We start from the raw sequence: 20,808 nt of genomic DNA, 5'->3' as shown, positions 1-20,808 counted from the left end.
CCTGCCTCATATTTATAACCCAGTGGTGCCCAGAGTCATCCCTTCCAGCCACCCCCTGCTCCTCTAGCAAGAAGCAGCTCCATCACTGGAGTGAGATTAACCTGCTTATCTTCCAGGCTGGGCTCTGACTGAATGTGTCTGGTAGAAGATTCCCAGCCCTCTGGGTCCTGGGATGGGTACGTGTCCTAAGTCAACCGATCATACTAAATCCCCTGACTTGTAGGGAGGGAATAAACTTTATTTTGCTCTGGCTGTTTGAATTTTGCATATAAAAGTCAGGATCATGCTGGCCATTTTCTATTTTTATTATTATTATTATTTTTTACTGTGTAATTTGTTTTTATTTTAATTCAATTAGCCAACATATAATATGTGCTGGCCATTTTAATAGCTCATGTGGAAGAGGTGATTGCTGAACAGGGCCAAGTCAAGTGGTGCTGACTCCCTGATCTAGCCATACCTGCAGCCCACCCTACACCTCAACAGTTTAATGACGTGAGATAATAAATCCCCTTTATTGCGTAAAGCAGACTACTTATATAAAACTCGAAGCAATATGACTGACCCACAGGTCACAGCTGCTCCTGCCCTGGCTGACCCCGCAGTGCAGAAAGTCCAACCCACCCAGCCTGCTCTTTCTCATTCCTCACGGATCAGCTGGTACTGACTCCTGGAGAAAGGCCTGCCCTCTCCTGGCAGGAGAAGTGTCCTCTCCTGGCCTCCACAGTGTGGTGGCTCCATTCCACCAGTACTGTTCACTCATCTGCCTCCTCGCTGGGCTGGGAGACCCGTGAGGATAGGAGCTCACTCTCATTCATTGTTGGGTCCCTGTCACCTGGTATCCAGAGAGCATGAAGAAATCCAGAAAGGAATGAAGGGAAAGGCAAGGGCCAACAATTCAGAACAGAGATGTAAGCCTGCCCTCCCTGAACCATTTCTTCAATTGAGAAATGAGGAAATACCAATTCTGTCCACTTTTCTGGGCTTTCAACCAGGTAAACTCTGTCCAGTCATCCGATTCACTCACTACCTATTTTCTAGGGGCCTGTGATGGGTCAGCCTCTGGGACAGGTGGTTGAGACACATCATGAAAGATTCTACGTTGGGAGCCTCCTAGGCATCTTCGGAATGATGCCTTTGGGAGAAAGGAGGCCGGTACCCCTGCATTAATGGGAAGAAGAAGAACAGGTGGGTGTGGGGTGAGGCAGAAAACATGGGCCTGTGGAAGTCATTACGCAAGACCAAGTTTGCTCTGTGTGACCCAGGGACCCGCGGAAGGGTCTGAGCAGAAGAGCAACACAGTCTTACTGCATCTGTCTCGGTAACGAGCACGGCCCCAGACCGTCTCGCTGACTCTGAATCCTGAAGCCAAACTCAGAGACAAGGTCACTCAAATAAATGACTGTTGTTGAACCACAGGGACCAAATACAATTCTGAATGAGGGGCCAGGTTCCTGATAACGTCCTGGCTCCTCGAGGGAGGTATTCATGGTCTCAGCTGATGCTGGGGTGGGGTGAGAGTAGAGAGAGAGGGCAAGGCTGGGCTGCAGAGGCAAGGAAACCACGACACCCCCCTCCTGTCCACTCAGCACATGCTGGGAGCCACATCTCCAAGACCAGAGCATGCACTTGGATCCCACTGGCCATCAGAGGCTCCTGAGCTGGTATCCATTAATGTTTTCCAAAGCCTTTAGATAAGCTACAGTGGAAAAGCAAGAACACCCTTCCACCCTCTTTCCCGGCCTCTGGGAAGAAACGAGGAATTCATGACTTCCCTGCGCTCCAGTAACTGAGGCAGCCTGTAGCACCAGAGGGAATGCCAGCCCTGGTTTCCTGAAATGGAACTGAGACCACGATGCCAAGTGCCTGGGGAGGGAGGACAGCCATGCCTCCACAAAACAAAGCAGGGGAAGGACACGGCTCCCTGTCCCGCCAGCAGAGAGGCTGAAGTCTCGCAGCCACATCCTGGAGGACAGGCATATCCTGTTTGTCCTGCTCTGCAGATTGGTGCTTTTTACAGACAGGTTTGTGGCACCCCTACCTGTGTGGTGCACATCTACAGGCAGCATTTTCCCAATATGCCCACTTGGCATCTCCACGTGATATTTGGTAATTCTTGCAGTATTTCTGATGTTTTCATTACTGTATTTGTTAAGATGATCTGTGACTGGTGATGTGACAAGCTTTAAGCTCAGGGGATGGTAAACACTTTTCAGCAATAAAGTATTTTCAAATTAAGGTACCCATCTTTGTTTTTAAAGATATAATGCTATTGCACATTTAATAGATTCCTACCATATAAACACAACTTCTGTAGGCACTGGGAAACCAGGAAATTCTTCTAACTCACTTCGTTACAATATCCACTTTATTGCGTTGGTCTGGAACTGAACCCAGCATTATCTCCAAGGTCCACCTGTCCTGGAGTGGGCACTGAGAATGCATCTGTGACCATCTACAGGGGTCGCCGGAACAATGTTGAATACACATCAGCACCCTTTCAAGAGTCCAGAAAGTCAAGGTTTCTCTAAAGAAGGTCCCTAACAAAGATAAGCCTACCTGGCCACAAGGAGATGCTGGCAATGACCAGCCACACTCAGATGAACTGTTTCAAATGCTTGGGGAATGAGGTGAATGAACAGTATAGGTTTCTGAATGTTCACACCTGCTGACGTGCACAATTCTCCCCAGGCTGGGATGCCCTCCTAGCTCGCTGCACAGTCTCCTGCAGGAGGGCTGCTAGTAACATCAGCACATCCAACACGGAGGGGCCTCAACTGTCCTCCACATGATCTTCACTCAACTGGGCAAAATGGATAATCATGTTTACTTCCCTGACATTGGAAATGGAAGCACAGAGAAGGCAAGTGACTTGTCTAAGGTCACACAGCGAGACGGTGGCAGAGCCAGCACTTTGACCCAGCCTTCTACCTCTTCCCGGATCTTTCTGTGTAGCCACAGCCAACCCTCTAATTCATTAATACCTGCTCTCATCTTCATTGTCTCCTTGTCATTCCTTTGGGCAATCTTTCCAATTTCTTGAGATGGACCCTACCTTGTTCACATCCTCTTCTGTTGTTTGAATTAGGGTATTGTTAATTTTGGTTACTGTACTGCTCAGTTCTAGAATTTCCATCTGAGCAAAATTTTTATAAGCTCTGTTCTTTTCAGGTAAAATTCCCCACCTTGTCCCTCTTCCTGCAATTATGCACTGCAGTGATTTCAAAGATTCTGTCTGCACCTTGTGACATCTGGGGAACATGTGGGTCTATTTCTGTTGTCTGTTTTCTCTCTTTACCTCCCTTTGGTCATTTGGTTCTGTCCCGTGGCATGACTGGCAATGGTGCATACTGTGTGCCAAAAGTCCAGAGATTCCAGAGCAGGCTGTCCTTATTCATAGAGGAAGGTGCTTTCTCCTGGTCAGCAGGTGGAGCAGGGACATGTGACTTTGTTCCAGGTGGTGAGCGGGTGCCTTGGGGCCATGTTTCAGTTTTCACAGCAACTGGTTATTTCTGGTTTACCCCCACTTGTTTCTGGTTTACCCCCACTTACAGAATACGGCCCTTCTCAAAGGCTATCTGGGATGTCTACCAAGGCCTGTCTTCCTTGCGTGCTCTCACCTCCGATCTCCCCTGTCCCGTGAGGCTATCCAAAGCTGGGTCTAGCCTTTTAGTCTCTCAGCTGCTCTTTGCAGCTTGGTCTCTCAGGCTCTGGTCCCAGGCAGCTGAACTACTGACAGATGCTTGGAAGGAAGAAGGGATGCAGAGTATTTCTTCTTTTCTCCGTGGTTCCCTTTGCTCCAGGTTCTTGGTCGCTTAGGTTTAGGCTGACCCGGCGGTCCTGGGTTCTATTTTTAATTTAATTTAATTTGTTTTACTCCCAGTTTGTGAGACGGCCCAACACTGAGCTGCTGCTGCTGCTGCTGCTTTCCGCTTGCTTCTGGAGACTTTTATGAGCCAGCACAGCCCTCCTGCAGGGAGGGAGCTGGAGTACCAGGCTCCCCCCATTCATCTCCTTCCTTTCATGGATCTTCGCCTCTCACCTCCTGGCTGCTGTGGCTGTCCTCTTCATGAGCTGGGTTTCTAGCTCATTCCACTTTTTCGGTCCTCGGAGGGAGGAATGGTCTACAGGCCTCTGCCACCGCTGGACATAGAGGCCACAGGGTCTTTCCGGTGCCTGGCCTGGAGTCCTGGGTGTTGGGGGAGCTCAGAAAATCTGGAGAAGAGGGCAGGCCCAGAGAAGCCCCACAGGTGCCAAACAAACGGCCTCATAGCGGCCGAGCGAGCAGATGGAGGGAGGGAGGGCGGCAAATCAACAGGCAGAGGGTGGCAGCTGCAGCCGCGCTCGTCTGCCACGACTTCCCCTCCCCCGCCCCGGCTCCATCTGCTTTCACTCATCGTCCACACACACCAGCTTTAGGACATGCAGCGAGGATGACTTCCCAGCTCAACCCATCCTGAGCACACGGATGAGCAGTGATGAGGATCCGGCATCCAGGAGTCTTCCGATCTTGAAAACAGGATCCCCCTCTGTCCTGGCTTTGGGTGCCTGGACTGCTTCACATGGTGGCCCAGGGTGGCATGGGATATAGAACTGACTGGAAGGGCCTCAAGCCTTCCGTCAAAGAAGAGCCATTCTTTCCTGCATGGCTACCCAGCCCTGACCTCTTCTCTGGACATGCGGCATCTGCCTAGTCCGGTTCCGTGAGGCACCTGCTATCGGGTCACGGTCAACAGCTATTGGAAGAGAAAACGCACAGACAGACCAGGGTTCAAATCCTGATTCCGTCCATTCCCAGCTGTGGGCTCATGGGAAAGGCACTCCGTTGCTCTGATATCAGTTTCTGAATTCAAGAAGTGGGATGAATAACGCCCACCCCCGAGGGTCCCGGTAGATTGAAAGGACGTGCACAGAAGCGACCAGCCAGTCTTCGGCACAGGGTTGGTTATAAATGTCAATTCTCAGCCCTCCCCCAGGCCCAGGCCCTCATTTGTTTTTTAAAAAGAGAGAGAGAGAGAAAGAAAGGAAAAAATCCAGCAGAAGCCCTGGTTTGCCTTCCTGGCAGGGCTATTTAAAAGAACAAACGAAATCAGGCACAAAAGCACCAAGGGACATTAAGACAATGACGATCCCAACTTGCTGCACGAGTGGCTTACGTCCGTTGAGGGACCGCCTGCCGTTCTACTGGCCGTGACCTCTGAGAACCTGCAGGGAAGGGGCCCCAAAGCAATGAAGGGGCTAGAAGCTAGCAGAGTCCTTGCAGTCCATGTGGCCCAAGCTCTCTGTGCAAAGGTTATTGCTCCGAGTGCCTACCGTGTCTGCCATCGGGGCCACTGGGACATCCCATTTCTCACAGCTTGCAAGGCCCCTTAGGCTGGATACAGTCTAGGGGTGTGAGGACTCTTCCCTCCCTCCTCCGTGCCCTCTCCCCTACTGCAGGGCCTGAAAGTCTGGAAACCACATTTCCCAGCTTCCCCTGCCTGTAGGGCTCTGGATACCACTGCGATTTGGCCAGTAATCGCTGGGCAGGCAAAAGGGAGGCAGGGCCGTCCTCCCTCCCACAGCAGTGGAGGCTGCTTCGTGGTCTGAGCCCTGGACCCAGAACCACCTGCCTCCCTCACCTCCGGGCTGGCTTCCTGTAGTTTCCCGGCCTCCGGACCTCGGCCTGGAGCCATGGGACAAGGACTCCCTTCCTGTCACCTTTCCAATAAATTTGCAAGCACCGGATCCCCGGAATCTAATCCTTTTGCTACAAGTTTCTGTTTCGGTTTCTTCATCCATAGCCTGGGGATAAGTATGATACCTACTTCCCAGGGTTGGATCGAGAAAAACATGAGTCAAGGTAGGTCAGTCGCACAGAGAGGTGCATGGCACTCCCTGAGTGCTCCCTGAATTTTGGGTGTTATTAGCGCCATGGGTTCAGTGTCCTGCAAGGAACACCGACACGCCCACCCCTACGTTTCTGTCCCATATTTGCTAACAGATGTGGAAGCTGAGCTCAGAGAGGGGAAGTGACTTGTCCGATGACCCAGAGATAAGGCACCAGACTTGAGAGGGGAACCAGGCCCCGAAGTCCAAGTGCATGCCTGTTCTCAGAGATGGAACCTCTCTGGTCACGCAGCTACCCCTGGCTGGGCAGTTTCTACACTTCCCCAGGAAGGAGCTCGGAAGCTGCCGCCAGCTAAGCTGAAACGGAGCAAGAATCAGCAGAGGCCGAGGTGGCGAGGTCTGAGAGCTGGTCCAGCTGCTGCTACCAGGGGTGCGGCCCTGCAGGAAAGTCCGAAGTCCCTGAGCCCCTGGCAGTGGGACCCCAGGGTCGAAACCTGGGCCGCCTAAGCTTCGAGTCCCTCATCTATAAATGGGGGGTAAACACCGCCCTTGCCTCTGAAGGGGCCGCAGGGCAGGAGGTGATCTTGTAGCAGCAAGGAGAGGTTCTCTCTGGTGGACCCTATTTTTTTTTTTTAATATTTTATTTATTTATTTATTTGACACAGAGAGAGAGAGAGACATCACAAGTAGGCAGAGAGGCAGGCAGAGAGAGAGGGAAGCAGGCTCCCCGCTGAGCAGAGAGCCCGATGCGGGGCTTGATCCAGGACCCTGAGATCATGACCTGAGATGAAGGCAGAGGCTTAACCCACTGAGCCACCCAGGCGCCCCTGGTGGACCCTATTCTAAGCAGGACAGTGCATCGGAGCCCGGAGCCCACAACAATCATGGTGCTGGAGCCGGGAATCACCTCCATCTTTTGGAGGCGGGAACAGAGGTCCCAGCGGTCAAGACCCTCCACTGGTAAGTGGTGAAGAGGGGTGGCAGGTGAGGCTGACCCCAGTGGGGGGTGTCCAGGGGTCTGCCCTGCCCTGAGTCTGGCATCTGAACGTCAAGCGAGGTGCAGGGCCCCACAGGGCAGTCCCAATGGGGCGAGCGCGAGCCCTCTCTGCTTGTCTGGTTCTCTCCCGCCGGGCTCACTCCAGCTCAGCTCCACCAGCTCCAAGTTAGCCCCAAAGCTGGCAGCCGGATCCCCACGGCCCGGCCCAGACCTGGATGCCCTCAATGCCTTGCTCCTCCCTTGGGCCAGGAAGGATCAGCCGCGCTGCAACCAGACCCTGTCGCTGGCACCAAACATCACCTGAGAGGAGCCTGGCCACACTGAGGGGATGCCTGAGAGGGGGCCCCAGACACACAGAGGTGAATAGGGATGATAGGCTCCCCAACACTGTAGAGTGGGGAGTGGCTGCTTATCTCCTTCCAGAGTAAAAACCAGGTCTCTAATTAACCCAGCCAGCAGCTGTGCTGACCCTGAGGCCTCTCTCCTCCCTGTGCCTCCCAGGTGATGGAGGACGAAGGAGACAGCCCCCTTCCTGGGGTAGCAACCCTCTGGTCCTACAGGGACACAGCGCCACCTCAGGACGTTAGGCCAGTCCACATCTCTGGGCCTCAGTTCGTCCTCCATACAATGGGACAGCGAGGCCAACCCCTGCTTACCCCAGACTCTGTTCAGAGAAAAAAATTAATGCATACAATGTGGTTAGTGCTGATGGTCAGTTTCCAAACGGACTACAACAGGCAGCCCCCACATTATAAAAGTGTTACCTAGAATATTGAGTATATAACATGTTTCGGGATCAATGCTAAGGGATTATGGATCTAGGAAAGTGTCTAGAGTGATCCTGACCTTCAGTAAAAGATAGCTGACATCAACACGGATGTTGGGGGAATTTCACCTTGCCCTGGTGTCACCGTACATTTGAGGAACTAAAATGCAGGTGTGTCCACTGTGGGGGAGGAGGTGGGGTGCAGCATGAAGGCACAGCCTGTGCGAAGCGAAGTGCTCATCACACACGGCTACCGTGCCCCAGACAGACACGTCACTCTAATCTGCGCCCCGCCACTCCCCCCCCGCAGATCCTCTCTCTCCCCGTGATTCTCTCACCCAACCGTTGCAGGGCATAGCCAGGCAGCAGCCGCTCTGTCCACTGCTGGGACCTCCTGAAACCTAACCTTACAGATGGGGCCGAGGCTGAGATTATTAAGGAATCACGCAAAGACTTAAGAAAGGCTGTGATGGATCAATTCTGTGGGTCGACTCAGCAAGGCCATGATGCCCTATTGTTTGGTCCAACACTAGTCTAGGTGTGGCTGTGAAGGCATTTAATAGATCTGGTGGCCACCTATAATCAGCTGACTTTAAGTGAAGGAGATGATCTGCCAAAATGTGGGTGGGCCCCATCTAATCAGTTGAAGGTGTAAGGGCAAAAACTGAGGCTTCCCGGAGAAAGAATTTTCTCTCAAAACTGTAACAGAGTAATCAAATCCTGCCTGAGTCTACAGCCTACTGTCCTGCCCTATGGATTTTGAAGTTGACCGTTCCACAAAACATAAGCCAGTTCCTGACACATGCGTACCCCTGTATTCTATGGGAACTTTTTCCCCAGAGAATCCTGACTGGTACAACCATCTTCAGCATTACAGAGAAGTGGGCATTGGGTGCAGCTAGCAGGTATCCCTAGGAAGTGGTAATGGCCTGAGGCCTGCATGGCAGATGGGTAACTAGGCAGAGAAGATAAGAGCCTCTGGGCTGGGGAAGCTTCAGCGGCAAGAGGTCTGTAGGAAACAGCAGGTGAGTCTGAAGGAACTGAAAGAGAGAAGACCAAGCCAAGCTAACGCCGGAGAGAATGATGCAAGATGGAGCTGGCAGGCGAGCTGGGGCCACATTCTGGGAGCCACAGGCAGCCCCAGCGGGGTTTGACACAGTGACGTTTCCAGATTAGGCTCAGGGAGGTCGAGACTTGCCCAAGTCACACTGGTAGGATGCAAAGTCAGGCCTGAGGAGATGGCACCTCCCAGTGTCAACCCTGCTTGGCCCTGTCTGTCAGGGGTGCTGAATGTGTGCACCCAAGTCTTCTGGGGGGCTAGGCGGGGAGCTGGGCATCTGGTATTCCCTCCGCCTTTCCCACCTTGCTCCGTGCCCAGGGGCTGGCCTTAGGGCCTGCACAGGCTCCCACTCTGCCAGGCTTCCTGGGGGGCTGGCCCGTGGGAATGCGGGTGGGAGACTGGAGAGAAAGGGGGCAGACGCTGGGGGCTCTGGCCACTCGCCGCCTACACTGGCTCTGTCTCGGGGTCTTAGCAACATCTCTGATCTCATCCTCTTGCCTCCTTCGCCCTAGGGTTCAAAACATTCCACAGTCTCCATCTCTAGGGATGGTCCGGTCCCCGTGGTTTCTCTGCCCAACTACATCCTTATAAACACCCCTTTCACAAGCTGCCACAAGTGGCCCCTGCCGAGGGCACCATCGGCATCCTGCTGGGCAGCACCTGTGGCCCAGGGTCCTGCCCTGCACCTCGAGGAACGGCCCTGGCAGCCTCAGAGGGTTCGCACGAAGAGCTGGTTTGGGCTAGCTGGACGCCCAGAGCCCTGGCTCCCCTCCCGCCCTGGGTAGCTGATCTTTCTGGAAAATCCCAGCCCTGCTGCCCAGGAACTCACCCATCAGGAGGTCTCCCACTGAAATGGCCTGTGCCAGCCCCAGAGCCAGAGGCTCCCCCTGGGCTCCCTTCAGGCTCCAGGCTCCCCACATTCCAGGTCCCACTAGGGGGCACTCTAACAGGCTGGGTCCCAGGCTCCCCAGTGATAACCTGAGCCACCTCCCAGCCCCGCCTCCCACAGGAAGCAGCAGCTGATGTGGGCAAGCCACAGGGCCAGGCCCCTACAGCCCACGGCTGCCCCTAGTGCTGGCTGCGGCCTGACCCCCAGCCACCGTGCAGCCCCTCCCTGTCACGGACTCACCCGCCTCTCCCATTCACCGGCCCTCTCACTCCTGCTCAGCTTCAGTATCGAGCTGTCAGAGAATCCTCATGGTTCTGTCGGCGGACAAAAGCCCACAGAACATCTCTAACACTGGCGGGGTCTCCTCCTTATCTCGATAATGGCTTGGCAGCCTCAACCACCTCCCCATCTTCCCTGTGCACAGTCTGCCCATCTGGCAGTTCAGTATCTGGCACGTTTTTGTGCTGGGTTCCTGAAAGGGGCCCAGAGGATCTTTGGGACAGGTACCCGTCCCTCTGCTGTGCAGGGGGGGAGGTCTTTGGGCTCTGAGAGGCTACACAACTTCTTAGGGACTAGCCAGGGCATGAGAGAGGCGGTTGCAGGTCTTATGGGGAAAGTGGTATCGATCAGTCCCATTTTATAGATGGGAAAGCTGAGGCCCATGGTCTCAGGGTACTTTCTCAGGGTCACATGGCTAGAAAGGGCTGGGCTGATTCCCGAGTCTGCTCTTCAGTGCTACTCTGGCTGGTCCCTCACCTAGGCATCTCTTACCTGGCCCTTACCTCTCATCTGTGAGGACACCTGTACTGCCCTGCACATCCCAGGCGATATGTCTCTCTTCGCCTCGAGCTAAGGAAGCCAGACTGGACCAGCTCCAGGATCCAGCACATGGCAGTTCACACACGGACCTGTCTTCTCCCAAGTCACATGCACCTCCAAGGCGTGAACACTTGCTAAGAGCCCCAGCAACTTGGAAGGAAGATGGAAGGCTCCGTAGAGGAGGTGTTTGTGGAGACTAAGTGGGGTGGAGAGGGTAGAGTAGAGCAGGCAGCTTCGTAAAATGCAGGGTTGTGGTGGCCGTGGTGATGGGGACGCCTGGCCCAGTTAGGGAAATCAGGGTGCCCTGAGTGGGTGGGGCCAGCTCTCGAAGTCTTTAGGAACGTGGGCTTTGGGCTAAAGGCATCGGGGAGCCACTACTGATGGTTTTTGAGCAGCAGAGAGTAGTGATGCAACCGGCATCAAGAAGTCAGACTGGACAGGGTGCACATACGCCCCCTGAAGTCTGAGACCAGCCCTGTCTCCATCTTCGTGCCTTGGGAAGCCCATCTCCATCAGGATCAGTTTCCCCACTCCTTCCTGTGCTGACTTGACCATCTGTCTGCCCAGGTCCTCCACACCCAGGCAGTGCTGACAGCTGGAGAGAACCCCCTTCTTGGGCTTGACAGTCCTCCTCTCCTTACCCGGTACCTCTTGCTTGCTGGAAGGGAAAACAGAGATTCCCTGCAGCACAAAGAGTGAGCGAGGTGCAGGGCGAGCGCTTTGGGGAAGCACGTCTGAGAAACGTGATTAAGCAGGATTAGGGTCATATGAGAAGCAGTTGATATATTTTCATATTTTGAGCCGCACAAAAGGAATTTAAATCCACAAATCTTCTTATGTGTGTAGATTGAGCTGTGCTAAATTCAGAGTCTGAAGATATCCACACAACATGCGAGGCAGGTAATGTGGTCAGGGGTCAGGACAGCATCTGCACAGACTGACCCAACCTCTGCCCGCAGAAAAAAAGGGGGGTTTCGCTGATTTGGGTGGTACTGAAGTCATGGCAAAGGAGAGACTATTTTGTCTGCTGAGGGACCCCGTGAAGACTTCCTTGTCTTTGTGTGTCCTGGGCCGATCAGGGAGCACATGGGCTTGTGTAAGGGACACCGAGATAAACCACTGCTCCCTCTAGATATACAGCACTGGGTGGGATGAGGGGCCAGATCCTGAGAAAGGGCATCCCACATGCTTCCTTCTGCTCCTTTCTTTGGACTTCTGGGGTCCTGCCCCTTCACACCTTCTCCTTCCCTGCCGTAGTGAGTGACCAACAGCATCTTTCACCGGAAAGACACTGGTGGGTGGTCAGGGTGTGTGTGTGTGTGTTGGTCTGTCTGTCTGTGTGTGTCTGTGTCTATGTGTGTGTGTGTACCAGAGCTAAACAATTGCTACGTTCTGCCAAGAAAAGGAATAATCAAAAACCTAGAACAATGACCATCGGGCTGAGCTCACTTCCTCTTTGCTGCGTGTTGGTTTGTTAGGATTTCAACTGCACTTCTTTTTTTTTATTTTTTTTATTTTTTTATTTTTTAAACTTTTTTTTTTAAGATTTTTTTTTTTAATTCATTTATTTGACAGAGAGAGATCACAAGCAGGCAGAGAGGCAGACAAAGAGAGAGAGGAGGAAGCAGGCTCCCCGCGGAGCAGAGAGCCCGATGCGGGGCTCGATCCCAGGACCCTGAGATCATGACCTGAGCCGAAGGCAGCGGCCCAACCCACCGAGCCACCCAGGCGCCCCTTCAACTGCACTTCTTTAGGACTTCAGCAAAGTTGCTCTGATCTCAGGGTGAGCTACTTCCAGAGGAAGCTACGTCAGGATGTGTCAGGATATCACCACGAACATCTGTTTCCACGAGCACTTGGGAGCCCGGGGGCTGGTGGCCACGTTAGGGGGGACATGGCGATAAGGACACATAGAGTAGCGGCTATGACATAATGGACATTTGAACTTTAAATACCAAGAATTGGGAGGACTCACTGAGTGTTTGCTCTGGGTGAGGTTTCTCTTTGCTGCCCTGAATTGCTCTCCGGAAACCGTGGGACACTTGCTCCTGCCTTGGCCAGGCCATTTCCTGTTGACAGTGGTGTTAAACTGCTCAGCGGTCTCGGGAGAAGGGCCCACGTTCCTGCCCTGGTGAGCCTTTCCCCCCCGCCAGGGGCACTAACCTTCAGTGGTGCCCCACTTGCCTGTCAACGCCAGTCCTTTCGCCCACTAGCTACGTGCCCCAGCATCGAGGGACCCGAGCCAGCAGCTTTTACTTGGAAGGACTGACTCCATAGACCCCCAGCTCACAGAACGGTACACCTCAGCTAAATCTGGACTTTACTCTGCCTGGAACAACAGTGTAATCGATCATTGGTTTGGAGCATGTTATCTCTGGTTTTTTTTTTTTTTTTTTTTTAATTTTTTTTAAATTTTTTTATTTTTTCAGCATAACAATATTCATTATTTTTGCACCACACCCAGTGCTCCATGCAATCCATGCCCTCTATAATACCCACCACCTGGTGCCCCCAACCTCCCACCCCCCACCCCTTCAAAATTCTCAGATCGTTTTTCAGAGTCCATAGTCTCTCATGGTTCACCTCCCCTTCCAATTTCCCTCAACTCCCTTCTCCTCTCCATCTCCCCTTGTCCTCCATGCTATTTGTTGGAGCATGTTATCTCTTTAATGGCTTATTAAGAGACATTATCCTATAGACTGCTGCCTTGTGAAATATTACTATTATAAATTATCATTCCTGCAGTGAACCTGTGTTAAATTATTGCCAAAGACCAGTTCAGTCTCTGAGCATAATTTGCCTCGAGTGAAGTATTCTGGCTAATGCAGATAATAAGCACACTGTCTTCAGATTCAACTGGTATTTACGAGGCTCACCGCTCTGCCTGGCTGCAAATTTTCTCCGTTTGACAGGTAGGCATAGAGAGATGAGGGCCTTCCGATAAGCCATGACCTGGGGCCGGCCCACAAAACCTTCACTCCTTCCTGTTTCCAGAGCTCTGAATTTGCGAGTGTTGACTGAGTTGTCATCTTCCCCCAGATTTAGAAGGGGTCACTCAGAGCCCTGGCTCCGCGGGTAAGAGGCATGAGATCTCCGCCTCACCCCGCTCTTCACGACGGCCCTTGCCCACATCCCGGAGCCTCACGGCACCTGCCAGGATCCGTGACACACCAACAGGCTAGCTTCTCAGTCAGCAAGAGGGGAACAGGATAAACTCAGTCAGGACCGTAGCTTTCCAGCCCCTCCATGGTCCTCTCCAAGCATGCCTCCCACTACTCAAAAGTCTCCAGCGGTTCCCTTCATGCCAGAAATGAAATCCAAGGCTCTTGCCACAAGCTTGCAAGATCCTTCTAGACCTGGTCCTTGCCTACTTTGACTCCACTCTCCACACCTTTTCTTTGGTCACTCTACTCTCCAGCCGCGTGCCCTCCGCAAGACGACAAGCACAGGACATGTGGGCAGGCCGGAGACTAGCCATCACTTAGGATGCTGGGTCCCAAGTCAACTCCTCGGAGAGACTATCCCTGCGCCGTCTGCACCCCTGAATCATGATGTTTGTCACACTCTGTATTTCACCCAGCTGTTTTCCAACATGATATACTTATGAATTGCTGAGAAGATTCTCCATACAACTATGTTCCTTGAACGCAGACTCTGTTCCCCACCGTGTTCCTAGAACAGCGATCTTACATAATCTTGAATAATCATCTGAAAGGTAGGTACTATCCCATTTCACAGGTAACAAAACTGAGGCTAAAAGACATTGAGCAATTACAAATTTACCTCATCTCGCGATTAATAGGTGACAGACCTAGGATTCAAATCCTGGCATTTTCAATACCTCCCTATTGTCAAGAGCGCTACTCTACGGGTCTCTGGCACTCCCAGGTGTCTTACTGGGCAGGCTAAGAATGCAAGGCCCCACCGGTCCTTTATCTGTACCATTCTTCAGCATTGCGCCTGCAGAAAATGACTGTAAAACATGAGGTAGTATCTTTCTGGGACCAAAAAGATGGCTCACTTATTGTCTGCTACAAAACGCTGTATTTTATCATCAGGATAATGCCCTTGCTGATGGAGTGACTTTTCTGGCCCACAGGTCCCCCAGCAGGTGAACTGTGTGTCTCGAGTGCCACCTGCCCAGGAACGCTTCCCTGGATTCCTCCCCTTCCTTTCCCCCCAAATCCTTGTGAGATGAGGATGTACTGGAAGGAAGGGAGCAAAAGAGAATTTGATGTGATTGAAGAAAGCCAAGCCAATGAATTTGGGGCAGACACTGTAGAAGACAGATTAACACAGAGAGGAGAACGTTTCTGAATGTTTACATTTTTGTGACCTTAATAGTCAGCTCAGCCATGAACTCTCTGGAGTTCGACCAAACCAGGAAGGTGGTCAGGCAGGGCCTGACCTGCCACCGAGAGCACAGGCTGTGTCTCATTTAGTTCAAGGTCTCTGGTACTGTACCCACATGGGGGCCTGCTTAATGGGTAGATGGACAGAGGGATGCACCAATGATGCTGACTCACGATGGGCTTGCTGGTCGACCCCCACGCTGCCTGCTCCTTGGGGAGATAGCAGGAAGGGCTGGGCTGTCTTATGTATGGGAGCTTTTTGGAGCATTCCTTCTGGCAAACTTTCAAGGGGTTCACAGGCCAGTAACCAGGCAGAACTGATTTCTGATTATTCTTTTTCCAGCTGAATGAGATTCAGTTAATGGAACACTTAATAAGTCCTTCTGGGCCCCAAGCAAAGAGAGACATTCCTCTGCTCCTGGAAATGAATTTCTGGTGCCACAGCCACAGAGCCCAGATCAGGAGAGGTGACGGCTGCCTGAATTTCTTAACTGAATGCCTGAGGCAGGACCGCCAAGGTCATGCCCCCGGCATTGGGCATCCCTCTGCTGAGAGCCCCAGGCCTACATTATCAAAGGGGAGCTGCTGGAAGGCTCTATCTCAATGCCTGGCTGCCACCTGCCTCGGAGGCAAAGGCTTGTGGTGTTTCAGGATCACATAGGAACATCGGGAGGACCATGTCTCTCTGCTTCCTTTTTCAGGTGGGGAAACCAAGGCTCAGGGAGGGGACGTGACTTGCCCAAAATTGTGTTTGCTCTAAGACTAGAACCAGGAGTCCCTAACTCTCCAAATATGTTCCTTCCAGCACACCTGGTCCATGAGCTGTTCCAACAGGTGCCAGACAGGGGTCAGTATCCTCACAGATCACAGCAGAAGTAACCCCTAGGCAAGATGAGTCTGCCCAAGATCACAGCCCACTAATGGCCCTGCCGGGACACCCGCGTGCCTGCCTTGGCCCTTTCCCTAGCCCACCCCCATCCCAGGCTCTGCCGGATGGGACTTCCTCTCCTGAGATCAGATTGAGGTCTGTGGTACAGCCCCAGCACAATGTCTTGCTCTATGTCTGTTGTTTTGAAATCCAGGCTCCTGTCCAGCTTAGAAAAACAAGCCTGAAGTAGTGGAACAGAGTCTGGCTCAAACATGTGGTTTGAGAAAAAAGACAAAGCAAGGAACAATTGGAAGTATGGAACTATTTCAAATGTCACCCAAGAGTGAACAGTGCAAAGATTAAGGAACGAGACAAGTAGTTTCCTATTAGATACACACCTTCCTTCTGCCCTATTCAGTTCGGTTCGATTTTTCTCGCTATACAGCCACAACCACCTGCCTCACCCCTGCAGACACGTGGAGGGAGGCAGATGGAGAAGACAATCGAGGCTGGTAGCTATGTTGGTCCCAGGGCCTTTGCACACGCTGTTCTCTCCTGCGTAGAATGTTCTTACCCTAGAATACATATCGTTTGCTCCCTGGCTATATTTATGGTTTTGCCCAAAAACGATCCTTGGAGGGGCCTTCCCTGATCACCCTAAAATAGCATATCTGTCACTGTCCCCAGGTTCAACAGCACTTCCCATCACAGACTTAATCGCAAGATGACACTTCATTGTATACAGAATTTCTTCTTTCTGGCTTTGTCTCCCTGCACCAGGAGGGCAGAAATGTCACCTATGACCCTGCCTGCTGTGTCCCCCATGTGGGGGACAACGGTGGGCTCCCACAATATGTGCGAGCCAGAGGTAGGGTGAAAGTGCTCAGAGCTCAGAAAGCAGAGGTTCCTGTGGGTTTGTGCATAGGGAGAGGTGGAAGGGGGTGGTCCTTGATCATTGTGGGGTCTCGGGGTCCTCATATGGGAAATGGGATGGCGACACTGAGAACCTCAAGGCAGCCCCGCCCACGGATGGCCCAGGGCAACGTGCAGCTCGGGGCAGGTGCCCTCTCAACCCGGGCCCTTGTTTGGGGGGCCTCTTTGTCTCCAACTGGGCAGATCAGCCACCCTTAGGAAGGGAAGGCCGAGCTCGGCCTACAGACTTCCGTTGGCTTTTGAAAAAACAACAAAACCAAAAATACCATAAAACCACACTGTGCATCTGTGCGGCTGTCGAGAGCTGCGGCATGCAGGCGTGGGTCCTGCCCCGGGGGGTTGGTCCTCTGTGGCCGAGGCAGGATGTGGGGCACACAGTGTGGACGGGGACACCTGGCTTTCCTGGGTGGGGTGCACGGGCCTGGTTCCCAGAGAGTCTGGAGCCTCGCAGTGACTTCCAGGGAAGGGGGGAATGTCAGCCATGGGGATGGAGGGGCTCAGTGTCCCCCACGTGTGTGTGTGTGTGGCTCTGGGTCTGTCCCGACCAGGGTACCCACGGAGGATGGGGTTGTTTTATCAAATACCACCCCTTTCTCAGTTCCCTGCCCTGATGGCTTTCCTTTGTCAACTCAGGAACAGGAGCATCTGTGTGAGTATCATCAAAACCTCACTGCCATTCTGGCTGGGAAACCACAGCCAAGAATCCCTACTGTACATATGGACAAACTGAGGCCCAGCAATGGGAACACACTTAGCAAAAAAAAAAAAAAAAAAAAAAAAAAAAATTAAAGAAATAAAAATATGCATGCATGCAATAAAATTAAATAATAATACAAAATAAAATAGAAAATAAATATTTTTAAAAATTCACATAGTGTCACGTGGCAGAGCCATGCCTAGAACCAGCTCTCCAGACTTCAGGACGAGGATATTTTTTTAGCGAGAGGTTTTCAAATTTTCTTGAAACTCGGGTCTTCCCCAAGCAGAAACTTGCTACTTCAACCGCTTTTCCCTGCGAGGTGGTGGGGGAGATCCCTCAGACCGGCCCTTGGGTCTCACCACCCCGGAAGCTAGTTTGCAAAGCCAAGTCACACCCTCTCCGCCCCCACCGAGTACTCTCTGAGACTCCAGAGGCCTAATCAGGCAGTTAATCTGCGGTCACGTTACTAAATGGGGCTTGTTTGTTCTCAAAGAGTTTTCACAAACAGGTTCTAGGAAAACTTGTGAAAACAACAGAGTGGGTTTCAAGGACGAGGAAGTGGAGATTGGCACCCTCAGTGACGGGCGGGAGGGGACGGGAGAAGCAGTGGGACCAGGAGAAAACAGGGATGGTCCGAGCCACGGTGAGGTTGCAGAAAAGGCTGAGAGAGTGGGTTAGCCCCCCCGCAGGCCACCAAGGGCATGTGGGAGGAGGGCGCTGGGGGCCCGAGTTGGCGTCAGGCCCACGTTGGACTCCACCTCCGCCACCTGCCTGCCCCCCTTCCCACTGAGAAGTCGAGTGTCCTACTTTCTGAATCACAAAGACACGTCCACTGTCAAAATAATCTATCCGTATGGTCTGCCTGTACGACACGAGACAGCCTTTATAATCAGGCACAGAATGCATTTCTCATGCCATATGTGTTGGCGACCTGTTGATGTGTTTGAATGTGGCAAAAAGGGAACGCACTCGGTTAACCAGAACTTTCTGAAGATGAGAGGAATGTCCCATCCCCTGAACACTGCCCCACTGCCTGGGATTAGAAAGGACTGCCTTCGAAACATCCTGGATGTCTGGAGAGCCTACTGTGTCCTGGGTACCGCAGGAGATACAAAACCCGGGTCACAGGTCTCCCCCACTTGTGTGATGGGGGGGCAACAATTTCAACACAGTTCAAGGCAGAAAGAGCAGGCAGTTAAGAGCACAGATTCTGAATTCACAGAGAGCAGGGTTCAAATCCCAGCTTTGCCACTTACCAGCTGTGCCACCTCGGGGGAATTCCTTAACCTCTCTGAGACCCCGTTTCTTTATCTGAAAAATAGGAAAAAAAGAATACTCAGACTTACGACAGTGAGAAGGCATGAAGATCTCCCTGGAGAGTGCCAGCCATGTACACAGGAAGTGCTCTTTTGAGGGCAGAGCCCTGTCTGACCCTGCTGAGGGGAGAGAACAATAGTTACCTTCAGAGCGCTGGGTCAGAGTCAGGGGAGCGAGTGGCAAGGTTCTGTGCTCCAAACCCCGAAGTGAAAACCTCGTACCACCTGATCTCTGAGACCACTTCCTGCCCGAGACCCAGGACCGGGGGTGGGGGTGCACTCATTCGGGGATCCCTCATGCGCCTGGCAGGATTAGCCACTCTACACCCACAGCCTTTCATGGCAGCCGAGGCAGTTCCAGCTTCCTGTCAGACCAGGGAGGAAACTGAGGCTCACGCAGAGTGCCCTGGTTGGGCCTGAGGAGCAGCGAGCAGCAGAGCGCTGGGGCTGGAAGCCATTCTGCCCCAACGGCAGAGGACAGAGGGCTTTTCAGGTGCACTTGCAACAGGGCTAGTGGCGAGTCCCAGATCACACAGAAGTGAGGCAAGAGTCTGATTCTAGAACATTCTAACCAGCAGGAATCAGACGGCTGGGTATTTTGCGAAGGGAGAGGTTACATGAATCTGAGAATTAGGGAGGTGTTATTATTGTTTTAACTTTTTTCCCCCTAGATGCTGGGGGGAGGGACTTTCTAAACAGTAATAAGGATGGATGAAAATGCCCCCCCTCCACCCGTAGCATGAATAATAACCCCCAGCTTGGAGCAGCTTCAGTCACTTGCTGTCTTGGCTCTTGTCACCTGTGAGGCATGCAAAATGCTTTCCCCCGGAAGTGGGGATGCAGAGAAGTTTCTGTTGGATTCCAGTTTTAGTATGTGTGCTGCCAAGGCAGGAAAGAAAAGAACTTTCTGAATAGTCACGACCACCTGAGCTTCTTTCCCTCCCTCTCACCTGAGCGTACCTGCGCCCGAGGACCTGAGCTCACTGACCTCTGCACGTCAATAATGGATGACCCAGAGGCCCATGGGTGCTAATATTACATAGAGGCCATCCCAGCCAGCAGGAGGGACTCAAGGCTCAGGACGGGATGGCCTGCCTCCGAATCTCCATGGGAACAACATAAAAGGAGAAATTTTTGAGAAGTATAAAATAGTTTAATTAATTAAAGTAATTACTTTCCAGAATAAGCAGCATGGGTTGCAGGCACCCTCTCTCCCACTGCCTGCAGGGGAGCATGGAGGGCGACAGAGTCCTGTGTAACTAACATGGGGTGAGCCTCAAGGCCATCGCGGCCATGGCTGGGGGACCACCAGCCTGTCACTCCTGGCTGTGCATCTTCTGTGTGCCTCAGTCTCGTCATCTGTAAGGTGGGGAGAATGATAGTGCCTAGTTCCCAGGTTGCTGAGGCAATTAAAGTCAACATATGTGAAGTGTTTAAGGAATGCCTGGCAGATAGTAAGCGCTCTCTAAGGGATAAGTGGCTATCCTCACCATCACTACCACCACCACCATCTCCGTCATCATCATCATCTCCATCACCATCACCATCATCACCATTATCTCCATCACCATCACCATCATCACCATCATCCATCATCAACACTGTCATCATCATCATCATCACCATCCTCACCAACACCATCATCCTCACTGTCTCTATCAACATCATCACCATATCGTCACCATAAGAACCACACCACCATCACTATCATTATATCATCACCATCAGCATCATTGTCATCATCATCTCCATCACCATCATCATCATCATCCTCATCATCCTCACCATCAACATCATCATCACTGCCATCACCATCATTACCATCACCATCATCCTGTCTCTACCAACATTATCACCGTATCATCACCATCATCACAACACCATCACTATCATCATATCACCAACATCATCATATCGTCACCATCATCGCCATCGTCATCATCTACTCCAGCCCAGATGTGACACATCTTATGGAAAGTGTCATTTTGCTCCCATTGCCCAGATGAGGAACTTGAGCCTGTGAGAGTCCAAATGCACTAAATTATTCATCGTGCCAATAATTAACTAGCAGTGAGCTGGGAGGAGGCCCAGGATGTGTACATGGTGCCACCACTCCGGACACTGTTGACCTGAGCTGAGCCACATCAGGCGGTGACTTCGAAAGGCAGGCTGTCCCTATGTCCCTGATCTTTTTCTCCTTAGCTGATGGATCCCTTTGCTAAACAAACACCCGCAGGCACAGCCCTTCCTAAGCAAGGCCAGATGTGATTGAGAAAAAG

The 20,808-nt window shown here is 52.3% G+C and overlaps 1 protein-coding gene across 1 annotated transcript in view; it reads right to left on the bottom strand.

The window, feature by feature from the left end:
- ST3GAL1 (ST3 beta-galactoside alpha-2,3-sialyltransferase 1) overlaps positions 1 to 20,808 on the bottom strand; it is an 87,560-nt gene that overhangs the window by 19,737 nt on the left and 47,015 nt on the right. The window contains 1 exon segment of the mRNA XM_047723769.1: positions 18,470 to 18,524. The gene's annotated coding sequence lies outside the window, so the exon portion shown is untranslated.

The sequence above is a fragment of the Lutra lutra genome, chromosome 4 (genome assembly GCF_902655055.1).
Source record: "Lutra lutra chromosome 4, mLutLut1.2, whole genome shotgun sequence".
NCBI lineage: Eukaryota > Metazoa > Chordata > Mammalia > Carnivora > Mustelidae > Lutra > Lutra lutra.
This window is presented reverse-complemented; position numbering and strand designations above follow the sequence as displayed.